This window comes from Hyposmocoma kahamanoa, unplaced genomic scaffold (assembly GCF_003589595.1).
Source record: "Hyposmocoma kahamanoa isolate Upper Pololo Valley unplaced genomic scaffold, ASM358959v1 168, whole genome shotgun sequence".
NCBI lineage: Eukaryota > Metazoa > Arthropoda > Insecta > Lepidoptera > Cosmopterigidae > Hyposmocoma > Hyposmocoma kahamanoa.
Window position 1 is genome coordinate 2,249,071 of NW_020653608.1, and position 19,310 is coordinate 2,268,380.

Below are 19,310 nucleotides of genomic sequence, written 5' to 3' on the forward strand. Positions count from 1 at the left end.
TGTTTCCCAAAGAGTGGGTTTTAAGATGAACATGGACAAGACGAAGATCATGTCGAATGCCCTATGTACCCGTACCAGTTAAAATTGGGAACACTACACTCGAGCATTTGACCATTACGTATAGGTACCTGGGACAGACAGTCCAGTTAGGTAAGCCCAACTTTGAGAAAGAGATCTCTCGTCGAATCCAGCTCGGATGGGCAGCGTTCGGGAAACTACAAAAAAACTTCGCGTCCAAATTACCTCAATATCTCAAGACGAAAAGTCTTTGACCCAGTGTGTTGCCAGTGTTCTCATATGAATCGGAAACGTGATCCCTCACTATGGACCTCATAAGGAGACTCAAGGTCACTCAGCGGGCAATGGAGAGAGCAATGCTCCGTATTTTCCTACGTGATAGAATCAGAAATGAGGAAATCCATAGGAGTACTAAGGTAACCGACATAGCTCGAAGAATTGCTCAGCTAAAGTAGCAGTGGACGGGGCACATAGATTGATAGACACATTCTTCAATGGCGCACCGTACGACGTTCAGACGTAGGACAAAATATGGACCAACGATATGGTAAAGGTCGCGGGAAGCCGATGGATGCGGGCAGCGCAGGACCGATCGTCGTGGAGATCGTTAGGGGGGGGGCTATGCCCAGCAGTGGGCGTCGTATGGCTGAATGATGAAATGAAACCCATAGTGAGGCATCCTCTTTCCAACAAAAAAGAATCATCAAAATCGGTTCACATACACACAAAAAAGGTACAGTCGAATTGAGAACGTCCTTCTTTCTTGAAGTCGCTTGAAAATGCAGTATAATACATTATTATTCATCCGATTGCGCTTAAACTTTCGTGACTTGTTTTGTCAATATCCGCAAAAATTACAGAAGTGTTAGATCCCACTGCCCGGCACGGGCCTCCTCTAAGGCTAGGGTCGTCTTTTGCAGAGCTAAAACACAAATAGAGTTTCATGGCAGGTATAACTAGTTAATAAGAAAATAAACAATGTAAAATAGGCATATAGACTATGGAGTACACAGCCCTAGCTGATGTCACAGCCCGTAATGGTTCCGAACAGACAATAAAATAACAAACATATACACATAGTGCACGTGCAGGCGTGCACGTGCGAACACATGCACGCCTGCACCTGAACGAAAATGATAACATTCGATTTTATAAAGTGCGTATGTTTCCGAGTTGGAACTGTTTTTTTTTACGATACCAAGAGACGGGACGAACAAGTCGTGTGTCTGGTCTGAGGGGCACTGCCGCGCAGTGGCACTGCCGCGCAGTGGCACCGTCACCCATAAGTTGACAAGTCTCGTGTGCCTGTAATTTCACCAGCACCTTTACAGTTCCAAATCGGAGCGCAGTAAGTAAGACCGAAAAACCATTAAAAAACCAACATTAAAAAAGTAAAACTTTAAATATATTGATGCGTTAGTTATGACAAAGAGGGCAATATGATAATGTTAGTAACAGCAAATAATAAAAGCCTTCAGTTGCTTAACAAGCAACCTTACGCTTATTTGTGTCGAGAGGTACACCAATGTATTTTTATTTAGGTTTCCAATTTTGTTGCTCATCTGCCTTATTATTTCCTGGTAACTGTGGTCATGAAACAGTACCCTAAATCATAATCATTAATTACAGGTTTAACGGTAAGACTTTTCATTATTTTCCCGATATTACTTAGTAAAAAATAATAAGGTTAATAAAACTACAGTGAAATGAAATCTTTATACTAATAGTAATTTATGCAATCGTTGCATAATGAGAGTTCTTAAAGTCAGGTACAGGATTTTAAGATATTAACAAAATTATGCAATGATTGAAGAAAATATTTTTTCTAGGAGTAAATTAAAATCATGAATCACAACCAACAAACTGAAACGAAAGCCTAAAAACAACACTTGCACTAGCCTAGAAACAAACACTACAAAACAAATAAAACAAAAAAGTGTCCGTGATTGGCCTAGAACCAGAATAGTTCTTTGTTTAATTTGAGATATTATTAAAAATAACTGTAGGCCATACAAATATTTCTCCCGGCCAGGGAACCATACCCGGGACTTCTGCGTGGCATGGTAACTATTCGGCCACAGAGGCAGTTAAGAAAGGAAAGAGCTTCAGCGTACTTGGATGACAAAAATCCCTTGTAGTGCCCGTTTAGTTCTTGTAGGTACTCTTGGTCTATTATGTTTGAAGTAAATATTGTAAATGATATAAGTGTATAAATGTTTATTTAATAAGAGCAACCCCTAGAGTCTTGCTCATTCTTCTCAGGGGAATCTGCTTTACGAATGAGCAGTACAGTTTAATCATATGAACATGTCAAGTATAATTTGCTTACCTATGAAATAAGATTGAGTTTGAATAAATCCTAAATGATTCACTTAATAAGTCATGAATGATAATCATTTAGTGTATAACCACGAACATCCAAAAATCTAGATATCGTTCCGTTTGACACAGATATTTTCCCTTAATTTCCATATTAAATACCATAGCGATGCGAGCATTGGAAAGTATGTGCAATACGTCATAAAACACACCCCATACCAGACATTTGTTAGGAAATGAGCTGACAACTGAGAAATTGGGGATGCCAACGTTCGGGGGTGCGTTGCAGTGGCAGCAAAGTAAATGTAGACATCGAAATTGTACAACCCCTATTTGTAACTATGGAATATTCTTGTGTTAGTTTGGAGTACTCAGAGAAAATGCCGACAAGTATGTACAAGTACGCCAAGTTTGAACTTTTGATAGCAGTAGAGTTTCCTTGTGAAATGCCAAGGGAAGTACTGCCGCTAGTAGTAATATGAACTTTTTTTATTGGTTTTAGCGTCTCTTTTCGTTTCTGCTTCCGCAATATTTATAACGGAACTTTAATGGAAAGTTTATAACGTTCGCGATGGATCAGGCGCGCGGCATGTCAGTGCTATTATAAAATCAAAAAAGCGCCCTTTGGGACTATTGTTGAGATGTTTTAAACTATTTACATTTCTGTTTCCGAATTCACTTCAGTTCTTTTCTTTAATATAATTTTCTCGTCACTAAGTGACGAACAAGACATGCGCCTGATGGTAAGAGCCACCCGCCTGTCCGTAACAGTTGCAGTACCTTTCAAAGCTTTAAATCGCAAAGATCTGGGGGCACTGCCACTGCGCCCGACGCCCTGAGACATAAGTTGGAAAGTTCCATGTGCCTGTAATTTCAACAGCTTCCTCCTTCGAAACCGGAACGCAGTAATGCTCACACTACTGATTGGCAGCAGAAATAGGTACGTTGGCAGTACTTCCGATTCTGTCCTTGAGAAGTATTAATATTAATTATAAAAAAAACTCTCGCATTTCTTCGTTTTTTGCCAACTGTACATGCAAATGAGAGCTCAGCTGCTGTGGGATGATATTGATTTTCTCCAGCGCCGGATTATGACTCACGAGGTGCAGCAGGCCTTACGCGTATTATTTAAATTCAACTCTATATCAGTTAGTATAAGAACGATCCATATCTGCTTACCAAGTTTTTTTTATTAATTTTTTGCAAATGAAAAAAGAGATTTTATTTGTGCAAGTGGGTACAATGGGGTAAAATGGAGTATAAATAAACACTGTTTTGCAACGAGAGAGAAATTGTGAATATATTTTTTTAATAAAACTTTATGGTTCTTTGTGTTAAATTCAAATTCAAATTCAAAATAATCTTTATTTCATAGGTAAGCATTATTACACTTGAAATCGTCACAATGGTTAAACTCTACCGCTCATTCCTAAGGCAGATTCCCCTGAGAAGAATGAGCAAGAAACTCTAGGGGTTGCTCTTTGTAAATAACATTTACAATATTTTTTTATTTGAAACATCAGATTGAGACTACCTCCATGAGCTAAACGGGTTACTACCACGGATTTTTGTCATCCAAGTACGCAGAAGTTGTATAATAACCTTTAGTATAAAGTTTTTGTTTCACTATAGTTTTAAACCTCGTGAAAGGCAAATTTTGTATATCAACCGGAATCTTGTTATAGAAGCGTATACATTGCCCCTTAAATGATTTGATGAATGATAAATGGTTAATTTTATAAGTCCTTGTCATTTTAAAATATAAATAATTTATTTTCGAATTATAATTCGCACTGGAAACGAAATACTATCGTAACTCAAAATTTGGTGGAATTGACAAATGCTGAATGGATCCTATTGCGAATAACGTGATTATTTTTATTTATACGCAATATTTTTTTATCCATTTATAAACGAGAATATAAATTTATTGGTTTCGATCAGTATTTTTTTAACTTTCAAATCGTGTTATCACAATTACATAGTTTTGAGTTACGAAAGTATTTGGTATGAAGTGCGAGTTGTTATAATAAAATTGTATTTATGAATATCAAATGAATGTTGCAAAATCTTTCAAGTTGTCAAGTATTATATTGTTTATTTATCTATATTAATTAACAACTTATTGTGCGGATTGGTATGGATAAACCAAACAAAATAACAATTAATTACAATTTTCTTATTTATTTATTTAACACAGATTTCAATAAACGTTATCAAATACGCAGTACCTTAAAATCTATAACTGCTTTGGCAGAACATAATTTCTACATGCTAAAAAACCAGCCACATTAGCAATCAATCTAAAATAGTCTGTACTTCATTAAAAAATTAAAGTTATCATTAAGGAGTAGAAAACAAGCATCGTGACTTGTATTAAAAAACTTCAAAAACACACCAAACTTTCTATTGCATAAAATGCAACATAATGTATGTTATAATCGCAATTTATTTTCAACCCCTTGCTTATGGCACCCTAACCTCAATTAAGTGAACTTTTGCTACCAAAGGAGTATAAACTCTATTGCAATGCACAAACGTGGCTCACACTTGATGTATCCACCAGGCAGAATGGCCATGAGTTCTACATTTTTTTTTATCACACGTCTGGCAACAATAGAAAAATCTCCCTTTCGCGGCCACCCTTTACGCATGCGCATTGATTCTAACCAACTTCAAGCCGTGAACACCAAGCCATCACACTCGACAACTTCATTCTTTAGCTGTATATACAAATACATAACAAATCCTTATTATTTAACAGTAAAATATGATAAGAAACATCCTAAGATTCCGTCTTTAAACTTTAAATTTACGAAACAAAGCGAGTTTTACTCAGTATCGTGCAGTTTTCATTCAATATAGAGTGTAAAACACAATTGCTACATAAACGTTACGAATACTTTTGATCAATAGATTTTCGTTATTAATTGTTTGTCTTTGCAGCTAACGCGTTACTTTTCGGTGTTATATTTAAGTGATAATTACGGGCCTCTAGTGACACAACGAATTTGACTTGAATAAAAAATCTTCGGCTTTAATTGTGGCTTGAAGTGTTTATTTTGTTATAAGCGCCAATTTTGTAGTACTTGGTGTGATTTTCGGGTTAGTTATAGTATTTACAATGTCGAAACCCAATACTTTGAAGGCGCACAGACTGAGTGCCGAGTTTGCCGAGAAGAGGCAGGCGATGAAGAAGTCGGATCCATCGAATTCATAGCAACTACCCGTGAGTATTGCACATTTCTTTGGCGTCGCTTATCCTCATTGATTGTCATTTGTTTTTTTCCTTTGATCTCCAGTAACATGTTGCCTATTGCTTGTAACAAATATTGTATCCGAAAACATTTTCGACAAAGTAACCTACCTATAAATGCAAGTAAATTGCCTTGGTTATGTGGTTTTTTTGTACCGATGTTTTACAATTAAGCGTCAACAATAAACTACAAACAATATCATTCTTAATCTAATTGGTACATAACATATCTCAGTTACTGTAATGAATTTCAGTGATAGATAATGCTCTTGTGAATCGTTACTGAAATTACCAAGAAAGAGACTAAATATTTAACAGAAAATTGTCATAGTCAAAGGTAAAAGATGTGACAGGATAATTCATTTTGTCATTCTTTTGTTAAGCATGCTTTTGTCAAATGTCCCTATCGGCTATTCTTCTTGAGATTTACTTCAAAATGTAACATGAAATAATTACAAAGCAATTTCGCTGGTGTGGTGGATAGTTTTAGTACAATAATATGAATTTTCAGACGTAACATTCTAGATCAGGAAACCAGGATGGTAAAACGAAAAGCACATGCCTAACCAAGTTCAATATGGCGGCGCCAGCTGTTTTATACCGTACGCATGCGCGATGCGTTCCCGCCATCTTTGTACTTCGTACGCTGCCATGCAATGAATGCAATCTATGTTGACCGTGTTACCCCCACCTCCCCGTTTTATTGCGGCTCGGGGTAGAAAATCTAATAAGAGCTAAGATGTTATGTGTATGATGACAGTCCTTTATAAACTGGTATATTAATTAGTACGTCCAGTTTCAGGCGACCTATAAGCTGTACAATATTTTTCAATTAGGATTGATCTGAAAGTTTTGGGTCATTTCTGTAGTATACACTTCTTTGCCGACGGTCGAGATTGCGAGACATGTGATGTATTTATTAAAAAATAAAAAGTTATGGTGCCGTAAATATTTAAAAGGGGGCAACAAGATTTTTAAACGTCACGCCTATCCATAACAATTGCGGTGCCACAGTTGCTACTTATATAGGGTGTAATCATTAAGCGTGCCCACGCGATTATTCCGTAAATATAAGAGATACCAAAAACCTTTAAACTGATATCGAAAGTACGTTACCTAATGAATAAAACGACATCAATAACTTTTTTGAATAAAACTAGAATTATCCAAAATTGTAACATTTAACGCTGCTATTCATTTAATATGACATTCGTAGAGACGCTTTTGAAGGGGTGTTGACCTACTTTAAAAGATAGCAATAAGTTTCCAGATAACAAAACTGTGGATAGATAAAATAATAAAACTATCTTTAAATTGAATAAAAACAGAATTATGTTTACTTTAATGTAAATATAAAATTTTGTATTCAAAGCAGTTGTACGCTCTCTACGAATGTCATATTAAATATAGAGTTTAACGTTAAACGTTTGGGATATCTCTAGTTTTAATTTGAAAAAATTCTTCGAACTTGTTTTACCCATTACTTTCAATATCGGCTTTAAGGTTTTTGATATTTCTTATATTTACGGAATAATCGAACGGGCACACTTAAGAGGGAGCATGCCTAAAAAGTTTTGACGCTGGCTCCGCCCAAATTTGTGAAACAAATATATGCCTGAAGTTCGCGTGACATGTGACAGGAGATGTTGCATTTTGCGCATTAAAAGTACCAAATTCGTTTTAACGGAATAACTCTAAAACTAAAGGGATTTAAAAAAATCCATAGTGACAGTTGTCGATCATGCATAAATATAATTAATTATCTAATTTTTGTCCTAATAACCTGTAGCATTTCAAGGATGAATCGAAAAAATGTGAAAATTAGAGGTAATTTCGTGATTTTTATCTATCGAGGAAACTTTATTGTTTTATGTTTCTTGATTAATGTCTATGCTTGAATATATCGTGTAGTTACTCATACAATATTTTATTTTTAACTTTAAAGTGGATATACCCCTCTAAAATCAAATCGAAGATTAGGAATTTTTCCTCTGCTCTCTCTTAACGATTACACCCTGTATATACATAGTACATTTAAAGGGAAAGATATAATAAAATTGTGCGTTAAATTAAATATGTCGTCTACATATTTAATTTAACGATGCACTATATACCCTTTCAAAGCTGTCAAATAACTTGCTATCAATTGGAAGAGTAACAACTGACAAACTGAGTCCTATTTAAAAGAGATAAATCTGTAATAATGAAAGATTGTAAAGGCAGTTATTTTCTGACTCATGGTATAAGAAACCATCACATCGTGAACCTCAAAAACGGGCCATAATTCCTTCTTCTGACCTAATGCGAGTAAAAGGACCATACTGCGATTCTGGCCCAATGCGGGTTGGGGCCTTTCTTCTTCATCTAAATCTTAAGACGTCTAAGTTTCATTATGATGTTTTCCTGTGCCGTCAGCGAAAGGTGTAGCTACTAAAGATTTACAAACGTACGTAACTTGTAATCAATGTCATAAATAATGCCGCCACCGGAATCTGAACCTCCGACTTTCCTATTGAGAAGTAAACTTGTTCGCCCTAGGCGACCATCACTTGAATAACGTAAGGTAGAAAAGAAAATTAAAAATTAGAAAGAAAGAATTAGTAACAGTAGAGCTCCTTGTGAAAGAGTTCGTCCAGGGTAATGCCACCTTACCTATTTCTGCCGCCAAACAGTAATGTGAGCATTACTGCATTCCGGTTTTGAAGGGTAAGGTTGATGGTGAAATTACAGGCACATGGGACTTGTGACTCTGGGTGACGGGCGCAGTGGCAGTGTCCCACAGACGACCTTTGCGATTTAAGCCGCAGGACAGGCGTGTCGCTCACCATAAGACGCACGCCTTGTTCTTCTCGTCGCTTGGTTTCATAAAAAAGAAATGATTTATTTGTCTATTTATTTGCGTCCGCAGTTCAAATTTAAAGATGGCTTCCAAGAACAAAAACGAAGGGTCACTTAATTGAGTACGAGCATAGGTAAACATCACATGAGTTTCTTTATTACTATTTTTAGACTTGTCACTTGTCTTTGAATAAAATTGAAATTACATTATACAACGAACCGGCGGAGTTACAAAATATGCATCCATTGGTTATTAGATTATTGAAGATCTAGACCCACTCGTGTGACCTAGTTTCTGGCATGTCGATATATAACTATATGCAGTCAACTCACGTATGAGTTGTTGATTATTTAAAGGATTTTAAAATCCTTCAAAATGAATAAAGTGAAAGTTTTTATTCCTTATTTAGTTTTTATTTTATTACTAAAGTTTTTATACGTACTATTAGTTTATTTTGTACTGTGTTAATGTCAGCATTTCTTCTACTTCGTTCCACTTAATTATTTGTAAACTTTATCTATTTGTTTTAAAGTATACTTAAGTACTTAAGCTTATAAACAAATATTTAAGTGGAATTAAGTAAAAGAAAACTTTTATTATCGAGTTCTTAGTACTAGTAGTAACTTAATGTAGCGTAAATTGGAATGTTTTCTTTGTAAAATTAAAAATAAGGTATTTAATTAATAACTATTGTAACTATAGTGAAAAAATAGGGTGGTTTGCATCAATATTAGACATAACTGGTTGAAGACTGTACCACCTCAGTCAACCGTGACCATGGGACCTGTAAAGGGCCCGAAACGTCGGTTTGTTTGAAAAAACAAATATACGCGATTTAAATCCGGAAAAATAGTTTCATTCCTATAAAAACTTTTATTCTTTTGTAAGGGTCTGAAATATCAAGATATTAATTACGTTCATTGATAATTATGCGATAAAACATCCATTAATTATCTATGCCGATTGATAGTTTATTTTTTTTACTAAAAATGACAAACAGTGAGAAAACTAAATAAACACGAAGAAAAATATTTGGCGAAACTATTTGGCTTCTTACTTCTTTTGAGATTAACCAATTTCAAAACTTTACTTTTTTCATAAGATCAAGCGATGGGACGCACAAGGCGTGCGCCTGATGATAAGCTACACGCCTGTCCGTAACAGTTGCAGTGCCACTCATAGCTGTAAATCGCAAAGATTTGAAGGACACTACCACTGCGCCCGTCACCCTGAGACAATTCTTATGTGCCTGTAATTTCACCAGCACCCTTACCCTTGGAAACCCGAACACAGTAATTCTGACATTACTGCTTCGCGGCAGAAATAGGTAAAGTAGCAGTATTTCTCTGGAGGAGTTCTTTCACAAGGAGCTCTACTGCTACTAAAACCTCTAAATTGTCTGCCATTTATATGTTCAGATCAGCTTTAGGCCACCATAATAGTTTATTTCGATAGTAATTAAATCTATGTGACAAATTTTATTCAAAAACGGTGAGATTCAATAAGCCGGATTCATTCCCTAATTTGCCACACTTGGAGGTAGATTATGTTGTTCTATTTAAATAGGACCACCGATAAGGTACCCAATTGCTAACAAAAAAAGAATCAAAGAAACGGTTCACAAATGTCTGAGTAATCGCTTAACATACGCACAAAAAAAGTGCAGTCGAATTGCCAAGATCTTCCTTTTTTGAAGTCGCATAAAAAATAACACTAATCAAAGCCAAAGAATCATTTATTCCGGTAAAATAAATGTACACTTGAAAAAGTCACATTGCAGCTGCTCGTTCACTACGCTAACCTCTCTGAGAAGAACGAGCAAGAAACTCTAGGGATTGCTCTTTTCTAAAATAAACTTAAATGCTGCGGGACACACTTTGAATCACAATTGTGTGAAGTCACGACTCATGTTGTCTTTCCATACATCTTTATCCAACAGATATTCTTCAATTTTGTAATGTGACTTTTCAATTAAAATACTTTTAATGTAAGTTTTTGACTTAAGAAATAATAATATTAAAATATACTCCGGAATCTTATTGTAACAACACATACAATTCCCCATAAAAGAATCGTTTACCGAATCCGTGGTACCATGAGTTTTGCCTTTAATTCTTAGGTTAATATTATGGATATTATATATATTTTTACACGCACACACGATATTTGAGAGAAGTTACTGCGATGCCACAGTCATGATACCAGTCTCCTTAAACATTTCTCTGAGAGAAACCCGAGAACCTAAACGGTACACAGACCAAGCTCCTCCTTTTTTGAAATCGGATAAAAAAATTGCACTAATATACTTAACTTTTAGTCTACAGTCGACGTAACTGTCTGAAGTGTAATAAACTGTCATTTTCTCTAGCTCCTGTAATAGGAAAACAAACTTATAGCGTCAAAAGGGACGTTATATTCAATTCCGCTCAGGTTATGTATAATTCGATATGACTCATAGTGCAACCACCCCAGACGGACGGCGTGAGATGTCCGGCGACATATCTCTCGATTTATCGTATTTCAAATACTTTGTATCCAATCCAGTGTTAAAGTCTAGGTACTTCAGTTTATGACCTAACGCTACTCCATTCAATCCTTTAGTGAAATCAATTAGCCAGATACCTGACATGAGGACTAGGACTCTTGGTTTTAAGTTTATAATATACACCTACGTTTCGGCCAGGCCTGGCTACCTAAAGTAAGAAAATTTGGAAACGGGTCACACCTGCCTGTGGTGGTGGCTGACAATCAGCTCGTGACTACGGCCAGTGCAACCTGGCCGAAACGTAGGGAAACTAGGTAGACCTATTCTTATTTCAACTCGTTTATTCCCGTTTCCAAATGTTAACACTGTAAGTAGTTGAGAAGTTGCATAGTCTGCTGACTATCCTGGTTGCAGCATCAGATCAAGGTTACCATATTATTGTAATGCCATCGGGCTTCAATAGTATAAACAAATCTTAGATAGGACAAGTGGAAATATAAATATTTGCTTTATGACTGAGATCCCTACACTAACTGGAAAAAGAGCTGATGATCTTTAAACAAGTAGCAATAGAGCTCCTTGTGAAAGAGTTCATCCAGGGCAGTACTGCCATATTACGGATTACTGCCGCCAAGCAGTAATGTCAGCATTACTGTGTTCCGGTTTAGAAGGGCAAGGATACTGGTGAAATTACAGGCTCATGGGACTTGTCAACTCATGTCTGAGGGTGAAGGCCCCGTAGTGGTTGCCCCTCAGATCTTTGCGATTTAAAGCTCTGAGTGGCACTGCAACTGTTATGGATACGCACGACGTGTTCGTCCTCCTATCCATTTCGTTCGTAGTTCGTACTCCAAATCTATCAGCATAATTTACAATTTCGTAGCCAAGAGTATTTGAAAAGAGTATTTGAAAGATATAAACGGAAATCACCACTGAGTCGTCTCTACCGCCAGTCCTAAACTGATGCCTAGACTTGTCGATAGATTCGGTAGACTAGTAAAGTCTACCTCTCTGGATGGTCTTAGCGAATGATAAGACTGGAGAGCTTACGTGTGGGTGCGCGAGTAAATGGAATTATGTCACTTATCCTGCTGTATACTATAGTTGTGTTTTTTGAAAGGGTAATCTAGTAGAAGACATTAGATTAAAAAACACTTGTGTTTTATAATTATGATTTTCAAAATGCCATGTTTTTGCGACCAATTCTATTTCTAATTAATGTGTTGCTCATCACGCTTTTTTTTAGTCTAAAGCAGAGGTTCCCATACTTTTTGTCTGTTGGACAACGTGCCATTTTTTTCTGTTTGGCATAGACCCCCTGCCATTCTAATATTGCATTTTTTTACAATTCTTCGACTTCAATGCGTGTTCGACAGCTGACACATTGCTAGTGAGAAATTTGATATTAAAAAAAAAAGAAATTGATGTTAGGGTTTATAATATTTCTCTAACTGAATTTGTTCTTTGTTGTTAAATATTTAAGAACTTCACACGTAATTTAAACGCATATTATACTTACATAGATCTGTGTAATATGGATTATGACCGCGAGAATGTTGACCACGACCTGCTTCAACGGGTTCCACTCTGGTGGACCCCCATTAACGTTACATGACTTCATTTTTTCGCTGTCATGGACCCTTGTAGGTGGGAGTAAACCTCTAGGGGTCGATAATAGACCACTTTGGAATACGTCCGTCTAAAGTATTTTCTTCGGTGATTTTTTTAATAATATTAACTGACGGCACGAACTAGTCGTGCGCTTATGATTTTTTTATAAAACAACAAGTCGTGGGCCTGGTGGTAAGCGACGCGCCTGTTCATAACAGTTGTAGTGCCACTTAAAGCTTTAAACCGCAAAGATCGGAGGGGCACTGCCACTGGGCCCGTTACCTTGAGACATAGTTGACAAATCCCATGTGCCTGTAATTTCACCAGCACCTACCCTTCAAAACTGGAACGCAATAATGCTCATATTACTGCTTGGCGGCAGGAATAGATAAGGTGGCAGTACTTCCCTAGGCGAACTCTTTCACAAGAAGCTCTAGTGCTACTGGTAAGCTACACGCCTGTCCATAACATTTCCTGATAAAATCAATACCAATATTATTATCTCGGTGGACGTGCGATTTGCACTCTCGACATTAGATGAGATCCCGGGTTCGACACCAATTTGGGAATCGAACTTTTAAAAATGTTTTCTGGTCTTGGTGTTCTGGATGCTTTGTTCTGGTACCCATAGTACAGGAGATTCTCCTGTTTGAGACCAGGTAATTAGGTGGTGGCTGTCTTGCACAGAATTATCGTTATAACAACTGTAAGCGTATAGAAAATTATTGTTAACTAAAGTCCAGAATACCTACATTATCTATAAGCCAGCATCAAAAGTTTCCCACAACTGGTTACGGCATCTCTTTGTTGCTATTATTTCGAAACGTAGCATAGAAACTTTGACAGTTACCGAAACTACATAACTGCGTTCTCTGAGAGAACGGGAATACGAGACAAGTTTGCCTGTTACGCTTTGCCTAGAGTGGTTGTACGGTAACGGTTTATAATCAGTAACTTCTTTATTATTATAGGAAATGAAACAATTTTTCCGGATTTGAATCGCGTATATTTGTTTTTTCAAACAAAACCGACGTTTCGGGCCCTTTACAGGTCCCATGGTCACGGTTGACTGAGGTGGTACAGTCTTCAACCAGTTATATCTAATATTAATGCAAACCACCCTTTTTCACTATAGTTACAATAGTTATTAATTAAATACCTTATTTTTAATTTTACAAAGAAAACATTCCAATTTACGCTACATTAAGTTTTACAAATTATTTTATTGAATGAATTTTTATTAGGTTTAATTTATTATTAATTATTAATAGCAATTAGAATAAACTAAAACATATTAATTAGTACTGCAGTTTTATGTCCCTTTGGGATTTATTCTTTAGTATTCGTAGACGGTTGTCCCTTCCGCGCCGTAATAGCTGATTGCTTGACTTCTTTTACTACAGTATCGAAAATAAGTTTAACAACACCAATTAAATGAAAAATGATACGTCGTATAAGGAGTTTAAGGACAGTAAGAAATTATAATACAAAGTTTATTGAATAACACAATGTTTTACTATATATTGCAGAAAAACTTTCACAGACTTCTGACAAATAGCGCTACGGTAAACAAGTCGTTAAAAACCAATAAAAGCTGAAATACTAGAAAGTATAAAAAACCGACCTCAAAAGTCATTCATCCCCTAGTTTGCCACCCTTAGAGGTGGTATATTTTCTTCAAATTAGACCTCTAAATGGGACCACTCCAGAGGTACCCTCTTTCCAACAAAAAAAGAATCATCAAAATAGATTCACAAATTATATAAATAATAATTCTTAGTTATTGCATAAAAAAATTTAATAATTTATAGACAACGGCCAACACATGTGAAGATCGGTTGCCGACACGCATTGAATCAGCATGGCGACCAAAGCTACCTATTCTTTTTAACGTTATACGTTCGGCTGTACAAATGTTTTATTTGTATACATGTTAAATTTAAATTTAACGCTATGTCGCTTACAATAAGAATATTCCGAAGTCCAAATGTCTTGCTTTATCTTTTCCAGCCGTTATATCTCCACTTTAGTTACTATTACTCTGTGCGCCAACCATTACCGTTTGTCGACAAGTTTTGTGCACTGTCATGCTTACAGTTTAATGGCGAGGCTCCTCAAAGGGTGCATGCTAAGCAGTATAATCTTAGAACCAAGGAGCGTAAGCAATGCCTTTTGATATTGAAAGTTTGCCCATGCTGCCACAGCGTCCGTCAAGTAACTTAAAGTACAAATAGGTAGTGCAGAAGATCAGTTGTTTTAAATATTATTGACATAAGTAGTTACTAGGAGTTTATTTATTAGTAGACAGAATAAAAAGTTTATATTTCATAATTAATTTGTAGAAACACTGGTTGTATTGACATAGAAAAATATTCTAGGCGTTCAAACATATTGAAGGAATACATAGGCAAAATTTATAATCAGCCTTAATTTAGTCTAATTAACGCGTGACATTTGTTCACACAGACGGGCATGGGTGCCAGGGTTACCAATTTAATTTTCGGGTGCCAGGGTTACCAATTTAAAATTCGGCCTCTAGGGGCAAGAAAAACGATCGTTTACCCACAATATAAAATGTTTGTGCGATTTGACATTTTATAAAAGAGAGTCGACTATAATTGTAACTTTTTTATTGAAAAAAAAACTCAAAAGTTTGCTTATCAGTTTTTTTTTCAATTTCCATGGGATCCCCTCATCAGATCCTGACTTCTTGGTAACAATGGGACTGTTGCGGACTCCTTTGTATGATTTATTGTATCAAATGAAAAGTCGACTTTTGATTACGGAAAATATTACAAATTTGTGATAGCCGAAACGAACCTGGAACAGCTTCGTCGGCATTGGGGACCACCTCGAGAGTATACCCTTTCAAACAAAAAAAAATACCGGTTTAAATTAATTGCGGCATGCATTTGTTACGGACATCAGGCCATTTTAGACTGATTTACCCAAATACTTTTTCAAAATTATTTGAGTTAGTAGAATTAGTGGAATGTACCCGGATCAGAGCGGAATGAAGACGCATAGACCTAGAGGCTGAAATCAGACTATCAGATGTTGGCATGTGTAACCAACCTCATATTATCAAAGCTTAATAGTATCCCGGCCAATGGAATGTACAAGTTAATACCTAAGTAATTTAAAAAAAGATCTAAGTAGAATTAAGGATGCTCTGTAACGATGGGTTAGCATTATCGCTAAGTAAAATATTTAAAAAAAAGTATTTAGCAAAATGCTGACGTGGCATGTCCTTGCGGGACATTCAAATTTATGCTAGAAATACGGGTTAACAACCCTACTGGGGAATGGATACATAACACATGGAGCTAATACTCTTATTCACCAGACTTATCTGTACAGAAATGGCTTGAACTGTTTAGAAACAAATTTAACTCTATGCAATAAGAACAAAAATACGTTGTTCGTTTCGCCTGTCGTGACGTCTCTCGTTCGACAAGAGCGTGTTCTTTTAAACAGTCAATAATTCACATTTCATATAAATGTACCCCGATATGAAAATAATATACTAGAGATATACTAATACGCGATAAAAATATTTGAATACCGGCAAACTGTACTAGATGTTCATAAATAATTTCTTACTAATGTCACGCAAAAACGATGAAGAATAGTCCCGCCTTTTAATAATTACACTGGACGTGACGTGATTTTATGTGCGAACCTTGTGGGATTGTACTCCTTAACATTCATGTATTCAGTCTTGTAACACTTCAAAGAGCTTTGTGTTTGCTTGTTTTTGGTTTAAAGGCGCCACGCAATAGGGTTGCTTCAAGTCTACACATATCTGTCATGTAGAAACTGTAAACATACTCGTACAAGATATATCTACTTCTTCGATCACATGGAACAAATCAGGATCTAAAACACGTGACTATCAATTGTTTTGTTTAGGTTAATTTTCAGGAATTCAGAGTACGAAACGCCCAACGCCTAAAAACCTTTTTTATAGAAAACTACCTGCTACTCGCGACCTCGTCTGCGTAGAATAAATACTTCGGGTAGCCTACTGTAGTATACTAATTTTCATAGTTTTATTGTTCTCCATACAAACTTTCATCACTTATTTCACACCGTTTAAGATTTCTTGTGACAAAAAGTAGCCTATATCCTTCTCCAAGATCTCATCTATCTCTATAATAAAACTCATCAAACTTGGTTCATTGGCTTAGGCGTCAAAACGTAACAGAGTTACTTTTGCATTTATAATATTAGTATGGATGGACACATGTTAATACTACAATGTCACCTAACGATAATACGCGTTTGTCTAAAAAAATACCTACTCATTGTGTCGGGATCATAAATACCGGTGGTGTATTCTATTCCATTGCCGCATGCATTAAGAAAAAAGAAGCAAAGCGCTTGATGCAAATGGGTGGTCATTCAATGACATAAGGATAGAGAGAACTTGTACAGTTTCTATGCACTCTCCGAAATATAACTTTGAACCTTTGATTTCATAATCTCAGTACAGAGTACTAAAAAAAAACGACCATTAAAAGTACGTGGAATTACATATAATTACCAAGTTTTATTAAAATCGGTTACCGGAAAGTGCGTAAACCCGGATTCAGCCCCTAGTTCGTCACTACACGGGACTTGACACAGGAGATAATAAAAATCTGTTCTCACTGCTCAAAGTATTTTGAGAAAGAAAAACGCCTTGAATTGGAGAATAGCAAAATCAACCATTAAAATAATTGCTCTATTTATAAGGCGCTATTTATAACATGAATCTTCATGCGTGAACCTCAGAGGTGGATGATTTTCTTCAAAATGAAATGGGACCACTATTGGAAAGAGGGCCAACAAAAAAAAGAATCATGAAAATCGGTTCACAAATACCGGAGTTATCGTGTAACATACATACAAAAAAGAACATACAGTCGAATTGAGAATCTCCTCCTTTTTTGAAGTGGTTAAAGAGAGTCGTCGTCAAATAGTCTCTTTGCTTTCTTCGCAAGTCCAAGGCACATAGCTGGTATCGGGTACAGCCGTTCCAATAATCCAACATCCAACAGTACTCATACACGAGTTAATTTGAGCTTGAAAGAGATTCAAAAGCTATTTAAACGTTTAGCATCAAACATTTTAACAGGACAGGTGGTGATAGACGTCATTTGAAACGGCCCAAAAGGTTAATGGTGTACCAATAGAAATCATTGTACTTATGTCTTCCTTTGGTCTTACATTCACAAACAGCTCTATATCTCCATTATTCATGAGGCTATGACGCATAGCGCATTTACATAGATTTCCGAAGGCAGGGCGCAGGCCATCGGGCGCAGCTGCTCTTTAGTGATATATTTTATATTATATTCCGTCTTTTTCTTCGGAAATAATTTTCTTGTCCCACAGAACAATTTTCTCGAAGATGTTATTTTTACCGCACAGTCTGTGTCAATAGTGGATAACTCTGTTAAGATAACTTAGATAACTTAGTTGATAAGTCGTGTTTCACATACTTTAGCCAAAATTAGAGCGATAGTAACCCAGTTGCTTCTCGTACATTTGCGAATATCTGGTAGATACTACCAACAAACTAGCAAAGAATAGACGCACACATTGTTCACAACTTTGGTAGAAGATACCTACCGCGTCGAGATTTGGCATACCCAAGGGCCTTGAGCACCATAGAATATTCCAGTTTGTTAGGAATATTTATTAAGAATATTAAGACAGTCAATAAAAGTAAATTTTTAGTAAAACCGAGCAGCGGGCCGAGATTAACCGAATGGAGTGCGAGTTCGAAGTTTGCCACAGTATTATGGATTTAAAAGGGATTTTGAGACAAATCGTACAACTCTTGGAATATCTGTGATTTTGTCCACATTGGACCGGTGTGGCAGACTACAACCTACACCCTCTCCTAAGAGGTGATTTGTGGAAAACTGTGAGACGTTCAATAAGTTCCTGATAATGAGACAAATCGTCAGAATCAGATTTAAGGTATTTCAAAATGCGTCTATTAGGGACAATTAAATCCACTAATTCACAAACCGTTGACCTTTAGCTGAAGTGAACGCAGTTTTGCACCTACGGACTCACTCCCACGGAAATCACGTTAAAAAATGTCACAGGAAATCTTACATCCTCACTGACCTTATTTGCATGCATCAGCTGTCTGTCTATATGTCACAGTCGGTAGGTGTGATTACTGTCAATTCTGTTACCAATTTGGACAAGGTAGACGTATAAAGATAGTTGTTAATTGACATTTTGTTAGGTATTCATCGCAAGACTTTACAATGCAAATTGACACTTGTATAGTTGCTTTGTAATTTGCTTTGTAACTTCTATAGTTACCTATACAAGTAATATTGATTATGATAAAAGAGTTTGGATGTGTAAACTTCCATACATATTAAAAACTTACCAAAAATCCTTGTAGATGAAATGATTGATAAAAAAGTAAAACATTAAAAACATTTTACATGAAAAATCAATGTCCGAGGAAAGATACCAGCCATTAGTATAGTTCATGTATAAACGCAACTCACGATAATAAGTAATATAACCTTTAAGTTTATGATTGTGCCTTATACGAATGAAATAAACAATTTTATCTTTTCTTATACATATACATATATAAAATACCAAAGACAAGCTTGATTTTGCTTTGCAAAGGTATTCGGGTATAATGTGCAGTGACCAATTCAAACTGATCAAAATAATGCATGTGTCGTTAATTACTAAGTTATTACTTATTATGTTATACATTAAGGTTTATTGTTTTCAGTTACCTACTAGTTTATTTTTAT

General features: G+C 36.0%; 1 protein-coding gene across 13 annotated transcripts in view; it reads left to right on the top strand.

Annotated features, from left to right (window-relative positions):
- Positions 1–19,310, top strand: part of LOC113225609 (uncharacterized protein CG43867) — a 472,277-nt gene that overhangs the window by 380,659 nt on the left and 72,308 nt on the right. The window contains exon 1 of one of the 13 annotated variants that reach the window (XM_026457965.1): positions 5,404–5,566. The exons of the other annotated variants lie outside the window; for them this stretch is intronic. The gene's annotated coding sequence lies outside the window, so the exon portion shown is untranslated. Of the gene's footprint in view, positions 1–5,403; positions 5,567–19,310 lie in introns of those variants that run through there. 13 annotated transcript variants of the gene reach the window in all.